Consider the following 26,853-nt stretch of genomic DNA (forward strand, 5'->3'; position numbering starts at 1 on the left):
CTTACCAATTTAGGGTAAGTGTATTAACTATCACATCGAGTATGCACACAGCCCCGAAAACATAACAAGGAATGGGGCTAGAAAAAACTCACCTGAACTCGGTTACGTTCACTGCTGATGGTCACTCCTTCCGAGAGGTGTGTACGGCTAACTGTATAACAATTACACGTAACGATTAACTATCACTACCCATATCACGTTTCTAGTATAACAATAGCCCACAACGAACGAGGGTCCGGGGGCAGCGCCCCTGGCAGCGGGTTCTAGGGGCGGTAGCCCCTAGCGGGGTCCAAGGGACAGAGCCCCTGGCTAGGGTTAAGCTGCCAGGTCAGCTTGAAAAATATTTATTTTCACTAACTGTCTTAACACATTTTCCATTAGGATTTCAAATCATTATCTAATTCGCTAACTTGTTTTCTATAACGATTTAAGCCTAATTCGTTATCAAAACACGGCCTAATTCGTTATCATTCAAGGTCTGATTAGCTGATTCGTTAATCGGGTTCGTCATTCTGATTCGTTATCTGATCATGACCTAATTCGCTATTCCAATTCGTTACTTGAACATAATCTAATTCGTTATAATTTTCTAACGAATGACCAGCGATTCGTCTGGTATAACGAATTGGTCATCAGGCTTATCCAAATCTTTGACTCTGGGTTTAAAGTAAAAATTAATAAGAACAGGTAACAGTCAATAGGTACGGGATTTCTAATTAACCCTCATATCGTGATGAAACAACATGATTTAGGTATCGACAGATTCGTCTACCCAGCGCCTACAAACCCCAAGTACCCAAATACTAAAATATCGCGTTTTATACGGTGCGATTTAGGCATATACATACACGGCTCGTTTACCCTAGATTAACCCATCAATTGTTAACCAATTTCAATGAGATTTGTTGCGTTGAGTTCGTTTTAATCAGTTACATACAGATCTAAGGTTTTCCAAACAAAACTGAACCTTAATAGACGATTTCTAGATATAAACGTACCTTAAACGAGGTGGTTTACAAATACGAGCTGATCCTTGATGCAGGTTCGGTTCGTCACAACGTTCTAGCACCAAAATCTCAGGTTTTCAACTCCGGATCTAGGCTCGGGTTAAAGGATAATGTTTGTGTGTGTTTACCAAGGTGTAGGCTATGGTGTAGATTTGGATAAAAATGGAAAGGATTAGGGTTTAAGGGGTATTTATACTCCCTTAAGCTCATGGACCTAAGACCCATCTTTCCTTTTTGGTCCATCTTTAATTCTATTAACCAAGCCCGCTACCCCTTAAGCTTTATTATCATATTATCATATTATCCCACTAACTCAAATAATTCACCCGACGCAGATATAACATTAAATATTATTCTAGAATTTTCGGGATGTTACATTATTTCAGGTACTAGTACTAGTTATCGCACTTATATAATTCGTTTTGGTCTAACACTTTCAGATAAGAAACTTTCGTTTAAATTTAAGAGAATGTAGTTTTTTCCAGTTGTATTCTGTATTGCAATGACCATTAACAAAAGTGAAGGTCAATCTCTAGCAAGAGTTGACATATATCTCAGAGACCCGGTGTTTACACATAGACAACTCTGTACAGCTTTATCAAGAGCGAAGAGTGGTGTTAAAATTCTTATATTAAACAAGGAAGATAAAGTTACAAATAAATAAAAAATATGGTTTATAAGGAAGTCTTTTTAGTAGCTTATGAATTTTACATTTTTAACTTTTGATTATGTTTTGAAATGTTGTACTTTGAATGTTGTTTGGGTTTATCTTTGTATTTCACAATCATTGGTTTTCATACCAATATTATTTACAACTTAAAGTATGTTGTCGTCCCGAATAATATATAACAACTTATGTTGTCCTTTCAAATGGCATGTGTTTGTTAGAAAATTCAGATATTTCCACCCGTGTCGTACAAGGGTTAATAACCTAGTTTGGTTATATATGCCCCCACATATTCATCGCCCCCATGTCAGGGTGTGACAGCAAACCAAGTTATATTGGTTTAAGTTATAATCATGAAATACGATGGTAAATCACTAAGGTTGTGTTTGTTTTTGCTTATAAGGTCTGCAAGGAGCCTATGTTTGCGGGCGCGCAGACATACGCTCTTGAAGACTGTTTGTTTAAAAAAAAGATCTGAAAACTGTTTTCATCATCTTCACACTTCTTCACACTTAACATCATACCAAGTACCAACACCCAATGTCCAACACCACCACCACCCACCGTCCGCCGCCACCACCACCGTTCGCCGTCGCCACCGTCGCCGCCACCACCACCACCACCCACCGTCCGCCACCACCACCATCAACCACTCACCACCACCACCGTTAACCACCCACCACCACCGTCCATCACCACCATCACCCCCGTCGGCCAAAACCACCTTCCACTACCACCACCACCCACCGTCCGTCGCCACCACCACCCGCCACCACCATCCACCACCACCCGCCACCGCCACCACCCACCATCCGTCGCCACCACCACCCACCACCACCACCCCGCCACAATCATCCACCACCACCATAGTCCACCACCCACCACCACCGTTCATCACCACCACCACCACCCATTGTCGGCCACCATCACGGTCCATCACCCACCACCACAAACGTCCATCACCAGCACCCACCGTTCACCGCCTATCACAATTGTCTACCACCACCCACTTCCATAGTTCCTACACCACTACCAATTATTTTAGCAGTCTATAAACGTTAAATGATTTTTATCTACTGTAATATATATGATAGGTAACTACTTTTCAGCTTATGCAAACGATATCCAATTTATAAAACAAACAGTATTATATTATCAAATTGCAGAGCTTCAGACCACATCTTTCAGTTGCAGACATTAAATAAGATGAAATCAGATTATAGACAGTTTTTTTCTTAAAAAACAAACAACACCTAAGACAAAGTTATGTGGTGCTTATCACACTAAGATAATTTAGGTATGGATAGCAATAAAACCCGAACTCGATGGGAAAACCCAAAACCCGAAATATTGGGGATGGGATTTGATTAGTTACAAAATTTTTCATTTGTTTTAGTCGGGTATGAGATTTGTAATATACCCGATTACCTTATAACATAACCCAATTTACCTGATTATATACCCGAGTGTAACCCGACATAACTTTCATTATATAGTTGTATTAAAATGAATTACCATGTATATTAAAATGACAAGAAAAGTAACCCAACATGTGCACAAAAGTAATCTTTATTTGGTAACATATTTGTATATTGAACAATGCTCTTGCATTGCATCATCGCATAAAAAATAATATACATACACACGAGAGCCAAAATATAAACCGGCAACGCTCTATTCACTATATGTGTGCATATTTGTGGCCATTATTATATGTATTCAACTAGTCATGTTTTGCAAAAAAAAACTGATAGATACCTAATTGGTCTTGGGATGGGTATAATCGAGAAAACCGCAGGTTTACCCGATATCTAATGGGTAACTATCCAATAGAAACCCAACAGGTTTTGGGCCATGTCTCGGATAATGGTTTATAATCGGGTATGGGTTTGAGATAACTTAAACCCGACCCAAACATGGCCCATTGTGATCCCTAAATTTAGTCATGAATGACCATTTAATTTTAATTTTGTAATTGAATAATTAATTATACAATTGAATAATTAATTATACAATTTAATAATGGTTCCGATTTGCTTATATATGCCCCCACCTTTTCATCTCCCCCATGTCAGAGTGTGATTGCAAACCAAGTTATACTTGTTTAAGTTGTAACAATGAAATGCGATGGTATATCACTAAGACAAGTTTATGTGGTGCTTATAACACTAAGACAATTTAGGTAGCTAATGAAACTCGAACCCGATAGGAAAACCCAAAACCCGAAATATTTGGGACGGGTAATACCCATCTCATTAAGGCGTGGAACGAGTTTGGGATTAGTTTTGAACTTTTTTGTGAGTATAGGTCACGTATGAGATTTAAAATATGTCCGATTACCCGATAGCATAACCTCATTCACCCCCATTATATACCCGAGTTTAACCCGCCATAACTTTTAATATATAGATGTATTAAAAATGAATTAAACCATATATATTAAAAAGACAAGAAAAGTCACCCAACATGTGCACAAAAGTAATAATATTGAACAATGCTTTGATATTGCATCATCACAATGAAATAATAATATACGTACACATGAGAACCAAAAAATAAACCGGCAACACTCTATTCGCTATATGTTTGCATATTTGTGGCCATTATTATGGTAGCGTTGGTATACAGGAATGACAGAGGAAATGAAATGATTTATTACGTGGGAATGAAGAAAGTGGTGTTTGGTTACTTAATGAAATGGAATCATTCATTACACATGGAATCCCATTCCATCAAAACCATTTATTCTCACCCCCCTTCTTTTTTTTCATTCCATTCCTCTCTCACTTGACTTTCTCAACACCACCACCACCTAACAACAACCACCACCACTACCATCGCCACCACCACCACCACCATAGCCACCACCACCACCTGACCGTCATCGTCACCGTCGCCACCACCGTCGCCGCCACCACCACCACCACCACCACCTTACCACCAGCGTTACCACCGCCACCCTGACCATAACTGCCACCACTACCGTCTAACAACAACCACCACCACTACCATCGCTACCACCACCACTACCATAGCCACCACCTGACCATCACAGTCACCGTCGCCACCACCTTCGCCACCACCACCACCTTACCACCAGCGCTACCACCTCCACCTGACCATAACCGCCACCACCACTGTCGGCGCCACCGCCATCACTACCAATGCTACTACCGCCACCCCCCACCACCACAATCACCCCGCCTAACTGCCACCACCACCGTTTTCGTCGCCGGAGCTACCACCACCGTCGCTATTTCAGTTTTTTTTTTGGGTAAAAAAATATATTTTGGAATAAGAATATTTTTATTATTTCTATTTTATTCCTACAATTTTTTTGGATACCAAACAACATAAAGTAATTATTCATTATATTACCATAGGTTAACCAAACAAGACAAAGGAATGGTAATGATCCATTTCATTCCCTTATTCATTCCATTCCCTCTTCATTCAATTACTTTCAACCAAACATACCCATATGTATTCAACTAGCCATATTTTGCTAAAACCCGATAGATACTTGATTGGTCATGGGATGGGTATACTAGGGAAACCCGCAGGTTTACCCGATACCCGACGGGTAGTTACCCAACAGATCCCCAACAGGTTTCGGGCCGTGTTTGGGACAATGTTTTATAATCGAGTATGGGTTTGAGATAACCTAAATCCGACCAAACCCGGCCCATTACGATCCTTAAATTTAGGTCATGAATGACCACTTTATTTTAATTTTTTAATTAAATAATTTCAACTATACAATTAATAAAATTTGCTATTACCTATATTCTGTTGATTCTTACCATTGTTCCAATTTGGTTATATAAGCCCCCACCTGTTCATCACCCTCATGTCATGATGTGACAGCTAACCAAGTTTAAGTTGTAACAATGAAATGCGATGGTCTATCGCCAGAGCCGTCTTCGAGAATTTTTATGTCTCGGCCGAGACAAAAAGGCTCGTAGACTCTAAGAAGTAACGAAATATTATAAGAAAAAAAATTAGACCTTATGTAAATGAGTTTTTTGTTTGGTTTAAACAATAAATATTTATTTGGGCTTACTTGGTTATATAAGCCCAAATAAACTTTGTAAAAAACTGCGTATAAAATAAACTTAAAAATATGAATAAGATAGTGTAAAAAACTGTGTATAAAATAAACTTAAAAATATCTTAAGTGAGACTAGAACTTGCGCCATTTGTATTGAAAGTTACACTCCTTTACCACTAGAACAACCTAGTTATTGTATAGTTAGAGTAAACCATTAAATATACATATTTCTTTATCATATATATATATATAATTGTGCCCCCGAAAATTATGTGCCCCTGTCGGCCGCTCACATTGCCCTATGCCCGAGCCACCCCTGTATATCACTAAGACAAATTTATGTGGTGCTTATCACACTAAGACAATTTAGGTAGGGATGACAATGAAACCCGAACCTGATGGGAAAACTAAAAAACCCAAAATATTTGGGACTGGTAATACCCATCCCATTAGGGTGTGGAACGGGTTTTGGATTAGTTTTAAATTTTTCATGGGTTTGTGACGGGTATAGGATTTGTAATATACCCGATTACCCGATAACATAATCTCACTTACCCGAGTATAACCCGATATAACTTTCGTTATATAGTTAAATTAAAATGAATTAAACCATATATATTAAAATGACAAGAAAAGTCACCCAACATGTGCATAAAAGTAATCTTCATTTGGTGAATTGAGATTATATAATTATATAGGTACAAATGAGAATTAACGTACAAAGTTAAAACTAGATTAAATGATTATTTTTTTTGCTTAACAAATGACAATAATGCTTTTGGAAATTAAGTTCATCAATTTTTTTTATAAATGCTAGGTGCGTGTGTTTACGGGTAAACTTGAAAATTGACTTATAAATTTTTGAAGTGGACATTTGTAATGGGACAAGTAAAAAGGAAAATATTGACACTTTTAATTGGACGGAGGGAGTAACAGATAGTATCTCTGGTTTTTAAAGCATATTAAATGTTATATCATAGATATATACGATTATCAAACCTAGTATAGTCTTAAATAATGATATGAAACTTGTTACATGCAAAAATTGACACTTTATTATGATGAAAGCTGTGTTTAAATATTGTATATTCCACTTTTGTAAATTTTCATATTTAGGGGTGTTAAAATGACTATATTCAATGTAATGTGTTTAACATGTTTGATTTAGCTCAGTTTGGTAGTCGGTTGCGTAAACAGTCGAAAAATCGGCTTTTAACGCATAACCGACAAGGTTTTAAAATCTTGTTTAGAACAGCTTTTAAAACCTTAAAAATAATGTATATTATGTAATTTAATATAAATAATAAGACCAAGTTGATAAAACTAAATCTTAAACTGTTCGTATCGCGAAAACAACACAAAAGCGTTACAGATAGCCATTTTTGTGAAAATTATAATTAAAATGAAAAAGAAAATATTTTTACAAAATAACTTATAAAACTTATATATTTTAATTTAAAAAGAAGCTCCTACACTTTAAATAAATCATAAGTAACATTTAATATAATAAATAATATTTAATAATACAAATATTATTAACTGAAATTTTAAAAAAAACTAGTTGCGTTTCACATGATTAATTGATATCTTTGGTGTTTAGATAAAAATACTAAGGCTAGATATGTAAGTATTATATTACTGTATTTTGTGTTTGTGTAAATATATTTGATTATTGGACTTAAAACAAACTGGATGTCGCCAACGAATCATTTGAACATAACTAACTTTAGTAAATGAAATGTTTTTCCTAATAAAATAAAAACATTTGTGTAAATAATTTTAAGTTTAATTGAACAAACTTAAAATTATATATATTGAAATATTAAAACCGTATCATATAATAATAGGAAACAAGGAAAGGATAGAAGAATCGATACCAAAGGTGAGTTTCTTACGAACCTTCTTGTTTTTAATAATGTTTTATAAATATTTTTAGGGATATGCATGTTATTAAAAAATACATTTTAGTTTACAAACCGTATTAAATGAGTCAACTTGAAATTATAAACCGTTAACCTTGGTCTAGGTCGGACAAATATTGATAGATCTATCGGGTGATGCCCTTATTTAGCCAGATTGATTGACTGGTTACGAAGGTGAGAATATTTTGAATTTGGTATGCTTCGTGTTTATTCATTTTCGTAGTCATACATGTGTCATTGTCTTTTGCTTGTTTACGACTAATATAGTAATATGTTTTGTCTAAGAAATAAAATGTAAGTTTTTGGATATATGAATATCTTGTCGTGGGATGGCAAGGTCAATGTGTAAAGTCAAGGACTTTTACACCAGCGAATCGAATAAAAATGTTTATATTGAGAACTCACAACATTCATGTTGACAAACGTTTTTGGCATGCTTTTAAGGTAAATGATGTGTTAGAAACTTCCTGAGAGACCGAGAAAAAATGGTTATGATGTGTGTTTGAATCAGGAAAATGTTGGTTGACGTATTTTTAAGTTGGATTTAAGTTGAATAAAATTTCATGTAATATAACACGTGTCAATACTCTGATGGTTAATAAAGTCCAGCTTTGGTTTAGAAATGTTTACTTGTTTATGATTGGCTAACATGACATCTATCACCACCCGATATAACTTAATCAAAGTCTTCCACTGCTTAATTAAAATTTTCAGGGTGTGACAAATAGATTTTAGTAAATGCATATTTATACCCATTTACAACCTTTTTCACTCAAATTCTCCTTCTTCCCTCATTACGGTCTCAATTTTTAATAATTCATTTCCACAAATTTCTTTTTCCCTGTCTTCTTCACATTGGTCGCCATAGTGGTAAAAACGTGACAATATTGTGATACTCGTACAGTGTTTTCCAATACTCCCATTCTTCATTTCTGTATAGGGTTGTAAATGAACCGAACCGGATAGAATATGGCCTTGTTCGTGTTCATCCGATAAGCGAAAAATTTATGAATAGCTAACTGAATTAAATTTCTAGTTTGTGTACATTCATTAAGAAAATGAGTTGTTCATGAATGGTTCACTAACACAAATGACACAAAAAAAACGTTTCATTTGATTTAGCTACCCAAGTATGGTTAGTGTCAACGGTTCGGTCCAACTACCAAGTTTGTGTTGGTGATTTTTTTAACATTCATATTTAAAAGTTAGTTTTACATATATTTTTTAACATAATACTCATATATATTTTTGTTTTATAGTTAATAGTTTTGCTTAAATATATATGATAATATTAGAAAATATATTAAAACCTTTAATAATAAATGAATCATGGAACATACGTTAGCGAATGTAAACGAACACATTTCTCCACTATAGTCCAATGGAATTCGGAAATGAAGATATTTATATTTGAAATTTATTTGAATTCAAATTAAAAACGTTTTACTAACCGATTTAAAAATAATTGATACCGTAGGAACAAGGTTCAAGTCTACTCGTCAGTTAAAATGCCTCAATTGCATACATCACTACACTTTCACTTGAAACCTATTGTGTAGGAAAGCCCTCATCTCTTTTTCGTGGTCATCGATCTTGTTGGAGATAAATATTCAATCTTTTTATTGTATATATAGCAAAAGAAAATAATTCTTCTCGTGAGATAGTTCGAGATGCATATAACATAATAAATCAATGACTTTTATGAAAAGAGGAAGACACTTGATTTTTATTGTTTACAAACACAATCAAACGAAATTGCTTGTTAATGCCCATTTATATTAGACAAACGGAAATATATTTGTCGAGCGTTCAGTCAGTTTTCAAACCAAATCCTAGCATACTTTTCTCGATTATCGAATTATAGACTTTTACATTACATTCATTAAAAAATAATAATATATACATCATTTATGATTTAGAAACATACTAGCAAAGAGCCCGCGCTTTGCGGCGGGTACACAATGGGATTCGATGGGTAAGGGTTGGTTCGTTAAGGTACCGACATTTTACACATATCGACTCAAACACAATGGTCATATATAACAGCTGAAACTTACATCAACAAAATGCATGTATTTCTCTACTTCATTGATCCTTATAGCCGAAAATGTGACAAATCACAAATGACATTAAATTTCTATCTCTTTTATGTACCTTCTTCCCGTTAACACATTGAAAGAGACACATTAGTATGATTTACACTATAACCTAATTCAAAAGTCAGAACCAAGTTTTAGGACTTTGATCCTGAAACTAAATGGCATTCATCCAAAATGGATAAAACATAAATAAATACATCCACAAACCCATTGGAAATTGATTTCGAGTTTTATGTGTTTTCCTTTATCTTTAATGCGTTATGCCTTGCATTAGCATATTTGAAGTAATCAGATTAAATAAAAATGAAAATGAAAGCAGTTTTTATAAAGCAAATTAATTGTACTTGGAAGTTTATAACAACCTTGGATACAGTGAATATCAAAAAATCAAGAAACACTTTTAATCCCTTAAAGCCTTTGAATACACTTAACAACATAAATAAAATAGTACCTTGTAATTATCAATTTAATACGCGACATAGCATAAATTAAACAAATGTAATAAGCTTTAACCATTACTACCCAAAGTGCTATGTATTGGGAACATCGTTTAATTTAGGATTGTAAAGCATTAGCGAGCCTTGTGTATATTTTAACTTTGGACTATTTTGGGCTTCTATGTTTTAATTTCAAACTACACAAGAGCTCGAGCTGAGCTTATCCTTGCTTAAAATATTTCTCAAAAGATATAAAAATAATAGAAATGAATACAAATTAATAAATAATAAACAAGACGAGCTTTAGAATAATCATCAAAACGAGTCGAGCTCAAGCTCTGGTAAGTCAAAACGATTCGAGTTCGAGCGCAGTCATGCTCGGGCTGGGCTCCGTTTACAACCCTAGGGGCTTATTTAGGGAAATAAAAAAAAACCTTGCTGCATAGAGAAGGTTAAGGTGACTTGTCTTCAATCTCATTCTTGAACCATGCACTTTGCTCCTAATATTGAGATATATTGCTTCACCAGACTGCACTCGAGAAAGACAAAAGCGTCAACCTGTAGAGCTTTATATGATTGGTTTAATATCGAAAACCATAAACCCATAGTGACTCATAGCTTAAAGCAAGTAAGGTGATTCATGATGGTTATTAACTACTTAACTAACAAAAAAAATTAGAATTAAAGTTATGGTTGAAATGGGCAATAATCAGTTAATTATTAATTAACAAAAAAAAATAGGGGCAGAGTTTCAAGACCAAAATGATTCTTGGCCTTTTTTCTACCCGAATTTTCTATCCTAGATGGTAAAATAAAAAACCAAACCAACCCCATTATTAAAACCGAAAAAACAAAAACCGAATTGTTTTTAATAACACATATCACCATTGAAGGGTAGCTGGTTCCGCAGGTAATGAAGTTCAAGTATCTAGGATCATTTGTTCAGAGCAATGGGGAATTAGACAGTGATGTGACCCATCGAGTTCAGGTAGGATGGTATAGATGGAAAGCAGCCACAGGTATATTGTGTGACAAGAGTTTCCCAACTAAACTAAAGGGAAAATTTTATAAGGTCGCAGTTAGACCTGCAATGCGATATGGAACGGATTGCTGGGCCAATAAGAAGGCACAGGTGCGGAAGATGGAGGTAGCAGAAATGAGAATGCTACGCTAGATGTGTGGGCACACAAGGTTAGACAAAATAAGAAACATTGTGTTTCGGGAGAGATTAGGGGTAGCGAACATATCGGACAAGATAAGAGAGTGGAGATTGAGATGGTTTGGACATGTGAAGATCGAAGACAGACGACGAATCCTGTTAGATCCGTAGAAAACATTACCATAGAGGGGAGGAGGGGTAGAGGATGGCTTAGATTGACTTGGGATGAGAGGATTAGACATTTCTGATAGACCTAAACCTCTCAGAGGACATGGTTGAGGATATGAATATTTGGAGAAGTAGAATTAAAGTTAACGATTTTTAGGGAGAAATGAACACTTTAGGGTGTCTATTAACCTTATTCTGGTCACACACAATAATGGTATTTTCTTCCCATATATATAGTATTATTATTATTATTTGTATTATTATTATTATTACAATTTACTGTTGAACTTTGATTTCCTTATATTGCCCATACATATTAGAGCTGAGGGTCTCTCTGGAAGCCACATCTTTATCCATTTGGATAGAGGTACGGTGTGCCTACATCCCACCCTCCCTAAACCCTACTTATAGCTTTACTGTTGGTGGGATTTCACTGTGTATGATTGATTGATATAAACCAAAATTTGGTTTTTGGCTCGGTTTGAACGCAAACCAGCCCATGTGTGATTACCCTCAAAGGGGAAATTGCAGATTAAACTAGCAAACCTGAATGAAACTCCAAATATTGAACGGGATTGTGATTAAAAATTAGTTCCTCGAATGTTAAAATTGTGAAATACAAAAAACATAAAAAAGATAGCAGACCTGAATCATCTTGTGGGCAAACAACATAGCAATATTCGGCGCATTCATCTTATTTACTCGATCGTATTTAACAACATCCGCCATTAAATTAATAGCATAATTGAGAAGTGAAGTCTCAGTAGAATGTAGGTGGGTTTAACAAGGTGACTCGTCTTCTGCATTGCAGGGCATAACTTTCTCTGGGGTCAAAGAGTCGAGAACACCTCTAGGAAATTCTCTAAACCATTCATGTTTTTTTTCAAAAATAATTCATCTTAAAATATTTTTTGTTAGATTAGCCATACTATGAAATGTATACCTTAATCAAACCAGCTAAACAATGAACATCAACTCTATTCGGTACAAACTCTCTGTTGTGCTGCTTCCTAATATACTCTTCTTGACCATTTTTACCATTTATCCGGAATATTTCTTCCACTTTCGTTAATAAATCATGTAATATATAAATATGTCTAATTCAAATGTTACAATACACATATGTGACATCGGCTTACTTGAAGACCGCTTTTGCATCTTTTAAAGTATATGGTTGGCGCACATTGTTACCTCTCAAACTATAAGAAAATTGCATCGACTCCACCGATACTCCAAACATGCACACACCATCAGTTAAACCACACATTATACCAAATCAATAAACCAATATGAACATCAATCATGATTAAAAAAACATAGTCCGAAAATATTTAACAATAAACATTAAAGATTAATTGTTCTTTTCTTCATTAAAATATAAAAGCCAATCATCATTATTCTTAATGCAACTCCACAAAAAATTACCACCTACTTGCCGTTTTCGATTATTAATTGTTGTGGTTATTAGCAAAACTTAGTTGTACAAAATAATTGTAAGGCCCCGTTTCCGGTGCCTCACTTTAACGTCAGATTTACTCATAAACACAGTTCTACAAATCAGAGTTTATTAAAACTTTCGCGGAATATAAAACTGTAACCGTTTATTACAAAACATTTAATCTTTTCTTTAAAACCATAACATAAATCATCATATTAAAACATCATTTCTTCCATTTTCGAATGCCAGCCGTTCGATCCATGCCATGTGCCAACCTCATGCTAGCTCTTTAATCATATACACATGCGTGCATACTAAAAGTCAGCTACGCTGAGTGAGTTCTAGTTAATCAGGCGACATACAATACATACACATATCTTACATACATACATATCTTAACCTTGTATAAATATCTATAAGAGGACACCACACAATATCTATTAAAAGAACTATTACTATTACCCTACTATTTATATTCTTCATTGAAGGACACTCTATATATATATTCTCCATAGAAGGAACATACTATTTACTTCCATAGAAGGAACATTATGCTTTCCATTAAAGGAACACTATGCTTTCCATCAAAGGAACACTGGGCTTTCCATTAAAGGAACACTAAACTTTCCATCAAAGGAACATGGGGCTTTCCATTAAAGGAACACTATGCTTTCCATTTAAGGAACACTCTATATATTATCCGTAGAGGGAACTCTATATATAAGTTATCATTTAATATCCATATAAGGAGACAATCATCACTATTCTTGGCAATACATGCAATATCCGAAGATCGATCACGTATCGACAAGTAGTCATCCCTGCATTACATACAATATCCATATCTTTATTTATAACCTAACGGTACATGCAATATCTGAAGATTGTTCACGTACCGACAAGCAATCAATCGTATCTAACACATATATCATATATGGCATACACTTACCATTTAAGTTAAGTGTATTAACTGTCACATCGAGTATGCACATAGCCCCGAAAACATAACAAGGAAATGGGCTAGAAACTCACCTGAACTCGGTTACTTCTTCCGTTAATGGTTACTCCTTTCTTTGGCTGTGCACGGCTAGCTGTATAACAATTATGCGTATTGATTACTATCACTTTTCATATCGCGTTTCTAGTTAAATTATTACCCTCAACGAACGGGGGTCCGGGGGCAGCTGTCATAGCCCCTGAACCCTATACCCAGGGAGGGAGCCGTGAACATTGATTGGTGGTACTAGTGTTTATTAAATTATTTTGCAGCGGAAAATTTTATCAGAACCGTAGTTAGGAAAAATGATCAGAGTTATAAAAACACCATGATTATTATTATGATAAAACGGGAATTTAATCCCTTTTGATACAAACATAAGTTTTATAGGGTTAAACCCATATTTACAAAACACGTTTCTTTATTCTGGTGACAAGCCACTTATTTAAGCTGGAAGCCCGCAAGCATCATTCCTTTGTCACTAACAAGTCACCTGAAACATGTTTTAAAATATTTGACCAGCAAGAAATACTGGTGAGTACATTCATTTGTAAATGACACATTTTACAGTTACATCATTAAGATGTTTTTACATCTGCCTGCTTACAAATTACCGAAAGGTACTTATCACTCGACCGTATCTATGACTGTGGTCATATTACTTATTGGCTAACACTTGTCCTATAAGTAACGTGTAATAGCCCAGTAGGAAAGCCTTGTATACAAAACCCCACAATACCAGTAGCAACCATCTCGTAAGTCTACAGAGACTTAATCACTGTAATGTATTTAAAATACTTTAAAATATATATTTGAAAACATTTAGTCCAATTGCCATGAGTTTTATAAGTTTTGAAATTATCATGACAATGTCGGAAAAATAGTTGTCTCACGTAAATGTGAGTGGTACAAAAACTCGAATGTCTCACCTTGCAAGTTTACAATTAAAGAACACTTTCTGGTATTAAGCACCTAGTATAAACACAATGTAGTATGTCTAAGTTAGTATAAAACCAATAATCATAACGATAATCACGAGATTAGAAACTTTACACGATGGCACAATGTCATACCTTAACAGGCAGAGCTTTTGGATTCATGTATATAAGCTTCTTTTGATCAGATAGGATATCGTTGCGATAACTCGGTATTATACTATTAATATATAATTATATGTGTGTGTGAATTCAGAGAGAAAGAAAGTTTTGAGCGAAGAAATTAAGTCCCGTTGCCTTTCTATTTATAGTAAGTTTCGGACCCCATCGCGGTACGCGATGGCCATAAATAGAAAGTCGTCGCGTACCGCGAAGCATCGTATAGCTTCGCTGAGTCAGCCCTAGGCTTGCCACGCCACGTGGCAGGCTACGTGTCACGTCTGCGTAACCTCCACGTCGCGGTACGCGATGGGTAACCCAAACTTGTCGCGGTACGCGATGGAAGGATTTTTATTTTATTTTAATTTCCAATAAAAATACTAAGGCGGCCCTTAAGCGGCTCGCGGCGATGCGAGCGTGCAAAGTGCAAAGTGCGCCATCAAAGCGCCACATTGCGCCCATCGCACTTCGCCCGAGCCAGTGCACGTTCGGGTGCTTCGCACCCTCCGCTAGGACCACTGGGTGTGATATGTCTTATAAGAACATTAACATAGAAATTTTCTTTCTTATAAAGAGCTCACTAGTTTGTTAATCTATCGATGTGGGACAAGAGCTTACAAACCTATTTATACTATGGTGGTTCCTTCTCCATTTCTTTCCTCCACCAATGTGGGATGGAATTTCCTTCACTTATCTCTTTATCCTTTATGTGTGGTTTGTTATAGTCTCCCCTCCTTATTTTGAATCTCGTCCTCGAGATTTGATTGGAATAAGTGTGGGTACTTCCGTTTCATTTCGGATTCCAATTCCAAGTATATTCTGGTCCACGTGTTGAATCCCACTTCATTTTGACCAGAACTATTCTTTTATGCTTGAGATTCTTGATCTTTTTATCTTCAATTTGCAAAGGACTCTCAACTAATTTCAACTTTTCATTTACGTTTATATCTTGAAGGGGTACTTCTAGTGTTTTATCAGCTAAACATTTCCTTAAGTTACTTACATGAAATACATCATGTATACCTGACATTTCCTCTGGTAATTCTAGCTGATAGGCTATTGGTCCATTTCGTTTGAGAATTTGAAATGGTCCAAGAATCGTGGACTTAACTTTCCTCTCTTACCAAATCGGATTACTCCCTTCCATGGAGATACTTTCAGTAGCACTTTGTCTTCAACTTGAAATTCCAATAGTTTGCGTCGATGATCCGCATAACTTTTCTGACGATCTCGTGCGGTTTTTAATCTTTCCTTAACTTGATTTATCTTGTCAATACTTTCTTGTATGATTTCAGGACCTGATAATTGTTTTTCTCCTATTTCTGCCCAACATACTGGAGTTCTGCACCTTCGTCCATAAAGGGCTTCAAATGGGGCAGCATTAATACCTGTATGATAACTGTTATTATAGGAGAATTCTATTAGTGGTAAATGGTCATCCCAATTTCCACCAAAATCTATTACACATGCTCTTAGCATGTCTTCCAATGTTTGTATGGTCCTTTCACTTTGACCATCAGTCTGTGGATGGTATGCTGTGCTCAAGTTTAATTTTGTTCCCATAGCTACTTGAAAACTTTTCCAAAAATGAGAAGTAAAAGGCTATCCCGATCCGATACAATGGATAATGGAACCCCATGTAATGAGACAACTTTGTCTACATACAGCTTAGCTAATTGTTCCATTTTGAAAGTTTCCTTCATTGGTATAAAATGAGTTGATTTTGTTAATCTGTCCACAATTACCCAGATTGTGTCATTACCTCTTCTTGTGATAGGTAATTTGGTAACAAAATCCATTGTTATTAATTCCCATTTCCATTCTGGCATTTCTAATTGTTGAAGTAATCCTGATGGCTTTTGATGTTCTGCTTTAACTTGTGAACAAGTTATGCATTTTGAAACATAACTAGTTATGTCCTTTTTCATTCCTATCCACCAATAGATTTTCTTCAAATCTTGATACATTTTATCTCTTCCAGGATGCATTGTGTATTTGGAGTTATGGGATTCTTCGAAAATCTTTTCTCTTAATCCTCCTATAATTGGTATCCAAATCCTGTTCCCCATTTGGAGAATTTCATCATTTCCTTTGACAAGTAGATTAATGGTACCATTTCTTTTCTCATTAGCAATATTATTTTCTTCTATTGCTTGTTTCTGAGCATCCTTTACTTCATCAATTAAATTGATTTGAAGTTTTAACCTTAGAGCTCGCATTCTTTTAGGTTTCTCATGCTCTTTTCTGCTTAACGCATCGGCTACTATATTTGTCTTACCTTCACGGTATAGGATTTCACAATCATAGTCGCTAAGAATTTCCATCCAACGTCTTTGCCTCATGTTAAGCTCCTTTTGCCCAAAGATATATTTTAAACTTTTATGATCTGTGAATACAGTAAACTTACTACCATATAGATAGTGTCTCTAGATCTTTAGGGCAAAAGTTATTGCTCCCAATTCTAAGTCATGTGTTGTGTAATTCTCTTCATGCTTCTTTAATTGTCTAGATGCGTAAGAAATAACTTTCTCATGTTGCATTAGTACGCATCCTAGTCCTATTTTAGAAGCATCACAACGAACTGTGAAATCTTCAGTTCCTTCTGGTAGCGCAAGTATTGGGGCATTTGTTAACTTTTTCTTCAAAGTTATAAAAGCTTCTTCTTGCTTAGGTCCCCATTCAAACTTGACATTCTTACACGTTAACTTGGTTAACGGAACTGCTATTCGGGAAAAATTTTGAATGAAGCGTCTATAATATCCTGCTAATCATAAGAAACTTCGAATTTCTGTAGGAGTTTTAGGAATTTCCCAATTAGTAATAGCTTCTATTTTGGAGGGGTCCACGTGAATACCTTCATGGTTAATCAAGTTTCCTAGAAACTGTACTTCTTGTAACCAAAATTCACATTTTGAGAATTTAGCGTAAAGCTTCTCTTTTCTCAATAGTGTCAAAAGTGTATGAAGATGTTTGACATGTTCTTTACTGGTCTTGGAGTAAATAAGTATATCGTCTATAAAAACGATTACAAATTTATCCAAATATGATTTACATATTCGGTTCATCATATCCATGAATGCAGCTGCTGCATTGGTTAAACCAAATGGCATGACTGTAAACTCATAATGACCATATCTTGTCCTAAAAGCTGTTTTAGGAACATCTTCTTCTTGTACTTTTAATTGATGGTATCCTGAGCGTAAATCGATTTTAGAAAAATATCGAGCTCCTTGTAGTTGATTAAATAAATCATCAATTCTCGGTAAAGGATACCGATTCTTAATTGTGACTTTATTCAATTCTCTATAATCGATACACATACGCATTGACCCATCTTTCTTTTTGACAAACAGTACTGGTGCTCCCCAGGGTGATGAGCTAGGTCGTATAAAACCTTTTTCTAGCAATTCATCTAGTTGCTTTTTTAATTCTAACATATCTGTTGGGGCTAATCGGTATGGTGCTTCAGCAACTAGCGCTACTCCTGGTATTATATGGATTCTAAATTAAACTTCACGATCAGGCGGTTGTCCAGGTAATTCTTCTGGAAAGACATCAGGATATTCCGATACTACCGAAATTTCTTTTAACTCTTTTCCTTTGGCGCTGATGATTACAGAAATCATATATACTACGCCTTGTTTCCTTAGATAGCTTGCCGCTTTCATTACTGATATAAACTTTCTAGGCTTGAGCATCTTATCTCCTTGAATTGTAATAATTTCTCCTGTTGGCGAGCGAATTTCAACAGAATTTGTATTACAGAGGATTCGAACATGATTGGCTGCTAACCAGTCCATTCCTAGTATAACATCGAATCCAGCTAGATTCATTGGGAGTAAATTTGCTTTAAACTGGTGGCCTAGTAAGTTTATGTTTTCTTCTTGGAGTACTTCATGAATATGAATGGAATTTCCATCGGCCATTTCTACTGTGCAGACTTGATGGAGTTTGGTTAATGGTTGATTTAAGGCTTGGCAAAACTTCGTGTTTATAAAACTTTGGTTTTCTCCGGAATCATACAATACTTTAGCGTAAACGTTATTGATAAGGAACGTACCCGCAATGACGTCTGGAATCATTGATGCTTCTTGTGCAGTAAGCCGAAAGGCTCGTGCATTCTTCTTAGGCCCATCTTTGTTCTTTGCCTTGTTGTCAGGCACCTTTATCAACTTTGGGCATTCTGGACGGATGTGGCCAGGTTCTTCGCAATTATAGCAAACATGACTTTCTTTTCTCCTACATTCTTCATCTGTATGTCCAGCCATTTTGTAAAAATTGCAATACTTAGTTTTCTTAAAAGCGCATCTCCCTGAATGCCTTTTTCTGCAAATTTTACAAAAAGGATGAGCATAAGATTGCCCTGTTCCTTTCTTCCGAAATTATTGGGAAATCTTCTGGGCTAAATCTTTCCTTTTATTTTCTTCCTGAGTTCGGACTAATCCGTCTGTCAGGGTATTTGCTAGCTCAACTGTTTCTTCAATAGTCTGAGGTCTAGCTGACTTTACCAGATCGCGGATTTCACTTACTAATCCCCAAATATAACGAGAAATTAGTACTGATTCTGGCGAACCCAAAGCCGGTACCATTCTTGCATATTCGAAGAATTTTGTCGTATACTCACGACACTTAACACCTTCCATCTTGTGGTTTAAGAACATAGTAGCAATCTTCTCTCTTTCATGAGGAGGACAAAATTTCATTTCTACTATTTTTTTAAATTCTTCCCAGGTCATAGTATAGACTATGTGACTTCCTTTTGATTGGAGAATCGTGTTCCACCATTCCATTGCTTCATTAATGAAGAGGTTAGAAGCATACAATATTTTATCTTTTTCAGCACATTTACTGATTCTTATAATAGCTTCTGTCTTTTCTAACCAGCGTGGTGCTGAAATAGGTCCTTCTTTTCCAGAGAATTCGGTTGGTTTACAAGCCAAGAAATCTTTGTAAGTACAACCATGAACTTTTGACTTTTTGGGTAATGGGTTACTATTTCCTCCATTCACGCTATGACTAGCCTCATCGTTAAACTTACGTTTATTACTCTCGGTCGTATGCCTAATTGCAGAAACAGGTTGCCTAATAGCATCAGCAATTAAAGGAATTGTTTCAGTGATTTTCAGAGCTATCATATTTTCTATAGCATTCATATTCAGATGAGTTTCTTGATTATGAATTTCATGATTATGCTCGTTTCCGGGATTGTGCTCATTTATGTGACTATGCTTATGTTCGCGATTGTGCTCATTTTCACGATTATGCTCATGTTCGCGATTATGCTCATTTTCGTGATTATGCTCATTCGACATCTGAATTATATATGAGAAAAGAATTATTAATATTGCAATCAAATAAATAAGATAAGCAAGATATTAATAACACATAGACACAGAATATGTCAAAATCGTCGATCTTTGCGACATTTACTCTTTATATATATATATATATATATGCATCACTATATTTTACATCTATACACTTTTACATATATGCGTTAATACACACCTTTCTTACATACATACACTCTTTTTTTTATCAAAGAAATTACGATAATGCACATATAAATATTATATATATAGCTTTACATATAAGGCTCTCGGTCATAGTATTTCCAGAGTAGGGTCTCCCCAATATTCCTCAGCCTGTTGGCGGTATCCACCAATTCATCCCCATAGTGACGGAGTTCGGTCGTCATTTCCGGCGTTATGGTGGGGTAGTTTGTGGTTTCAGCCTGGAATGGTGCATAAGGATTTGACATCATTGTTTGATATTGCCAATCGTTTGTCCAACATTCTTCCATTTGAGCCTAACTAATGATGTCATCTGGGAGCATGGTATTATTTGTATCCTGGGATGCTGGAGCTTCCTACACCTATATCGTTGAATATTGGTTGGAAGATTTTACATTCATTTAGGCATCTTCCTAGTTGCTCTTCCATTGGTATTGTTGACATAGGTGGTGGTCAAGTTGGTGGTGGTTCTATGGGTTGTGGTTGAGTTGGTTGTTCGAGTTGTGGTTGAGTTGGTTGTTCAGGTTGTGGTTGAGTTGGTTGTTTGACTGTGGTTTTTCCTTTCTTATTTCTTCTCAATCCTCATTTCCAGTCTTTGAGCCTTCTTCTTCTTTTAGGCTTTGGTTTCTCTACAGGTAGGGCTTGAAAGATCATGGGTTCAGGTTGTTGTTGACTAGCTTCTCATTCTTCTATATCCGTGGAGTTAACGGATATGTGTTCAAAAGCATCAACTAGCTCACTCATGCTGTTAATCAAAAATTATAAAACAACGAATTTCAAAAGAAAATAGTATTTATTTTCACGTGTGGTTAAAATCTTATTTTTATGGTTAACACATAGGTTAATGCATGTATTTCCTAACATTATTTTTTTTAAGATTAGGTATTATTAAAATACCCATATTGCTTAAACCAGTGGCTCTGATACCACTTTAGCTGTCACAACCCCTGACCCCTATACCCCGGGAGGGGAGCCGTGAACATTGATTGGTGGTAACGGTGTTTATTAAATTATTTTGCAGCGGAAAATTTCATCAGAACCGTAGTTAGGAAAAATGATCAGAGTTACAAAAACACCATGATTATTATTATGATAAAACGGGAATTTAATCCCTTTTGATACAAACATAGGTTTTATAGGGTTAAACCCATATTTATAAAACACGTTTCTTTATTTTGGTGACAAGCCACTTATTTAAGCTGGAAGCCCGCAGGCATCATTCCTTTGTCTCTAACAAGTTACCTGAAACATGTTTTAAAATATTTGATCAGCAAGAAATACTGGTGAGTACATTCATTTGTAAATGACACATTTTACAGTTACATCATTAAGATGTTTTTACATCTGCCTGCTTACAAATTACCGAAAGGTACTTATCACTCGACCGTATCTATGACTGTGGTCATATTACTTATTGGCTAACACTTGTCCTATAAGTAACGTGTAATAGCCCAGTAGGCAAGCCTTGTATACAAAACCCCACAATACCAGTAGCAACCATCTCGTAAGTCTACAGAGACTTAATCACTGTAATGTATTTAAAATACTTTAAAATATATATTTGAAAACATTTAGTCCAATTGCCATGAGTTTTATAAGTTTTGAAATTATCATGACAATGTCGGAAAAATAGTTGTCTCACGTAAATGTGAGTGGTACAAAAACTCGAATGTCTCACCTTGCAAGTTTACAATTAAAGAACACCTTCTGGTATTAAGCACCTAGTATGAACACAATGTAGTATGTCTAAGTTAGTATAAAACCAATAATCATAACGATAATCACGAGATTAGAAACTTTACACGATGGCACAATGTCATACCTTAACAGGCAGAGCTTTTGGATTCGTGTATATAAGCTTCTTTCGATCGGATAGGATATCGTTGCGCTAATTCGGTATTATACTATTAATATATAATTATATGTGTGTGTGAATTCAGAGAGAAAGAAAGTTTTGAGCGAAGAAATTAATTCTCGTTGCCTTTCTATTTATAGTAAGTTTCGGACCTCATCGTGGTACGTGATGGCCATAAATAGAAAGCTGTCGCGTACCGCGAAGCATCTTATAGCTTCGCTGAGTCAGCCCTATGCCTGCTACGTGGCACGCCATGTGGCAGGCTACGTGTCACGTCTTCGTAACCTCCACGTCGCGGTACGCGATGGGTAACCCAAACCCGTCGCGGTAAGCGATGGAAGGATTTTTATTTTATTTTAATTTCCAATAAAAATACTAAGGCGGCCCTTAAGCGGCTCGCGGAGATGTGAGCGTGCGAAGTGCAAAGTGCGCCATCAAAGCGCCACATTGCGCCCATCGCACTTCGCCCGAGCCAGTGCACGTTCGGGTGCTTCGCACCCTCCGCTAGGACCACTGGGTGTGATATGTCTTATAAGAACATTAACATAGAAATTTTCTTTCTTATAAAGAGCTCACTAGTTTGTTAATCTAGCGATGTGGGACAAGAGCTTACAAACCTATTTATACTATGGTGGTTCCTTCTCCATTTCTTTCCTCCACCAATGTGGGATGGAATTTCCTTCACTTATCTCTTTATCCTTTATGTGTGGTTTGTTATAGCAGCGCCCCTGGTAGTGGGGTCTTGGTGTGGCAGCCCCTAGCAGGGTCCAAGGGGCAGAGCCCCGGGCTGGGGTCGAGCTGCCATGTCAGCTTGAAAAAATTTTATTTCTAATAGTTGTCTTATCACATTTTCGATTAGGATTTTAAATTATTATCTAATTCGCCATCTCAATCGCTTTAACGAATTAAGCCTAATTCGTTATCAAAACATAGCCTAATTCGTTATCCTGCACATGATCTGATTCATTAAACAGCTTAATTCGTTATCTTAGTTCGTTAACCCATTTGCTAAAACGAATTAAGCCCGATTCGTCAACTGGTTCGTTAGCTAATTCGATATCTTTCTGATTCGCTAGCTGATTCGTTATCTGGGCATAACGAATGGGTGATCTAATTCATTATCTTGCCAGAACGAATTGGCTAATTAATTCGTTACTTTTCCTTAACGAATCACATCAGTCTTATCCAGACTTTGACCCTGAGGTCAAGGTTAAAATCGATATGAACACAGAACAATCAAACTACATCAGATCTGCGATTAAACCTTCATTCCTTAACGAAATATCATGATTTAGGTATCAATGAAATCGTCTAAGCAGCGCCTACAAACCCTAACCGTTCAATCGTTCATACATCGGGTTTTAAAGGTGCGATTCGAGCATCTATATTACGGGTCTTTTTAGGGTAATGGTTAACCTGTCAAACTGTAATGGATTTCAATGAGGTTTGCTTTGTTAGGTTCGTTTTTATCATATGTATACAGATCTAAGACTACCTAAATGAATCCAGATCTAAAGGAACGATTTCTAGTTATAAACGTACCTTAAACGAGTCGGTTTACGAACACGGATAAGCCTTGACGTTGTTTTGGTTCTTCACGATAATCTAGCACCAACGGGTTCGGGTTTCCACCTTCGAATCTTGGCTCGGGTTATAGGATGATGTTTGTGTGTGTTTATCAAGGTGTAGGCTATGGTGTAGATTTGGATAAAAATGGAAAGAATTAGGGTTTAAGGGGTATTTATACTCCCTTAAGCCCATGGACCTAAGGCCCATCTTTCCCTTTTGGTCCATAATTAATTCCATCTAAAAGTCTACTTATCCTATCATATTTTATTATTATTATTAACCGAACGGGAAATTGGGATGTTACAATAATATAATATAATAAAAGAGCAAGATTCATCAAACCGTTTAAAAAAATTGCAGATGGATCACTTGTGACATTTGTTTCCGGGTAACATTTCTATTAATTTCGTACATTTTTTAATCTATAATGAGAATTCGGTATCGCCTTGCTTATGATAAAAAGCATATTTAAAACAACGTGTATTCGTTTTTTAAACCCTACTAGTTGCGGTTGATAGGCATTTCATCAAGCAGTTGATAGACACAATGTTAAAATCTAAAAATCCCCAAATTAGTAATACCTTGCACTGGGAACTCTACGAGGGACATTGGTGATTTCTACCCCAGACCTTGCTAGGGTCACCGGCTGCTTGTTTCTTCCTTAGATCTCGAATGTTGCTCGCTACACAAACCGATTACCCTTTTGGCCTTCTAAACTCGCCTAAAATAAATCAATCGTTCAGCAAAAAATTATGTTTGGAAACAGTGAAATTAGAACTTAAATATTGAAATTCAGTTTAACAACCTTCTGATTCACGCTTGAATTGAGCTTTTTCAAGATCTCCAGTGAGGGAGGCTTGTGAAATTTTTGCTGTCATTCTAGCATTTTTTCCATCATAAATATTTCAACTGCATCCAGCCATACCAATAATCAATAATCAAGCTAACAACCAATAAATAATTCTCGGTCTAGATTCAGATTGTACCAATTCATCAGTTACTTCATTGACAGTTTTTTTGTTTAACGAATACCAGTGAAAGTGAAATTAGAGAAGAAGAAGCATGCAATTGGTGTTATATCCGCTGGGAATCTTTTGCTCTGGGCGTTACGTGCGAGTTGTTGGAAACCCTAATATTGTGTGATGATATTTTACAATCATTGTTCTATATGTAACATAAAAGAAGCAGTCAAGTAGTAAATGAGGGAGAAAACAAACGGAAGTGAAATTTAATGGTCGCCGGGGTAGAAACTTTAACCGGTGATATAAGGTCGCCGCAGAAATTTAGCGATGTCCTGTGAGTGGGTTAAAACACAATTTTATCCATTAAAAATGCTTTATATGCAATATAGATAAGGGTAAAATAGTCCTTCCAAATAAAACTACCACATTTAATCTATTAACAGTTATTCGTTGTCATCGTACTCAGTAAATGTAAATCCAACCAATAGCAAAGCTATGGTAGGGTCTAAGAAGGGTAAGATTTAGACGACATTATGTCACACCCCACTTTAGGGCCAAGGGGTGTGACCACAAGTTGGTACCTCTTTTGTAAATTCATTAGAGTTGCGGGTTTTATTTCAGCGGAAGTCTTTAATAAAATATTATTACTTTGAAAACTTATTAGCGGAAGTCTTTAGTAAAATCATATTGATAACTTATTATTAAAAACTCGGGTTTGAATACCCGTTTGATATTTCAAATACCTTTCTTTTAGAAATTATAACTCTTTGTAATATTCTAAAATAAAATATCTGAGCCATCAGATAGCATCTAATGACTATAACTCCAATCTTCTATTCCCCCTTTGCTTATATGTTCTAACCTTTCTTGTTTCTCTGTAACATAGGGGAAAAATACGTCAGCACAAAGCTGGTGAATAATGCTGACTCAAAAATCTCTTTTTCAATACCTTTGTGAAATCAACAATAATACCTTTGTGACTACTCATTAGGCACCCAACTGAATTGGGAAAAAATTACCTTAAGTACCATGTACAATTAATTATATACACAATATCATTTCTTTGAACAGTCCCGTAGACCTTCAGAGGCATGTTTGATGATATGCATGGCCTCTGGGAAATGCCGAGTCACCATGTATGTTTGGATCCCGACACATGTATACTCTTAATCAGAGTGTCCGTTTCTTATTATTGTACACAAAGATTTAAACATTCAGACTCATTATAAAAAGGTTTGGGGTGTATTCACCTTGTCGTTTTGGGATCGGCTTCAACACCGTCCGAGGGTCTTTCCCTTGCTATCTTGCACCTATAGTACGAGTATAGCCTTCTCTTTTGGATCAGCTTCAATACACTGTCCGAGGGTCTTTCCCTCTGCTTTGTTATCTCGCACCTATAGTACGAGCATAACATTTGTATAAATAACTATATCAACGATCTAGCTTTAGACCTTTAGTCTATTTCTTATAGCTTTAACCTTGATAAAAGCTTTTGTTTATTCAAAACATTTGGACCTTTAGTCACTTTGTTTGTTTATCATTTACACACGATGTTTCTTCTTCAAGAAGAAACATTACTTTATAATATTATATTTCTTAACAATAAAGAAATACTATTTAATTATATTCCTTGAATAAACTTGCTTACGTTTCTTAATCAAGAAGAAACTATATTTAAACTATAACCTTTGCTTAAGAAAAGTTATTTTATTCTTAATCGTAATCAAGGTTTGGCTATAACTTCGACTATGGTCTAAGCCATTTATAATATATTAATAACTTACGCAGAACTCCTTACCTCGCACGGGTATTTGGAGTTAGATATTCCTAAGTTTATACGGCAGCACTTCTACTCTATACGCACGTTTATCGAGGCGTTCTTGATCCACCTTTTCTTGGCACGCAAATCGAGGCA

At 35.8% G+C, this 26,853-nt stretch overlaps 1 long non-coding RNA gene across 1 annotated transcript; it reads right to left on the reverse strand.

Moving 5' to 3' along the window:
* Positions 1-10,525: 10,525 nt before the first annotated feature.
* LOC143621331 (uncharacterized) lies at positions 10,526-12,994 on the reverse strand. Its single transcript, XR_013151492.1, has 4 exons — positions 12,650-12,994; positions 12,454-12,572; positions 12,156-12,372; positions 10,526-10,741 (listed from the first exon to the last, which is right to left on the reverse strand). It is a non-coding gene; the product is annotated as an uncharacterized LOC143621331 (long non-coding RNA).
* Positions 12,995-26,853: the final 13,859 nt, after the last annotated feature.

The sequence above is a fragment of the Bidens hawaiensis genome, unplaced genomic scaffold (assembly GCF_021521415.1).
Source record: "Bidens hawaiensis isolate Kalapana, Puna unplaced genomic scaffold, B.hawaiensis_p1.1 tig00002839_1, whole genome shotgun sequence".
Taxonomy (NCBI): Eukaryota; Viridiplantae; Streptophyta; class Magnoliopsida; order Asterales; family Asteraceae; genus Bidens; species Bidens hawaiensis.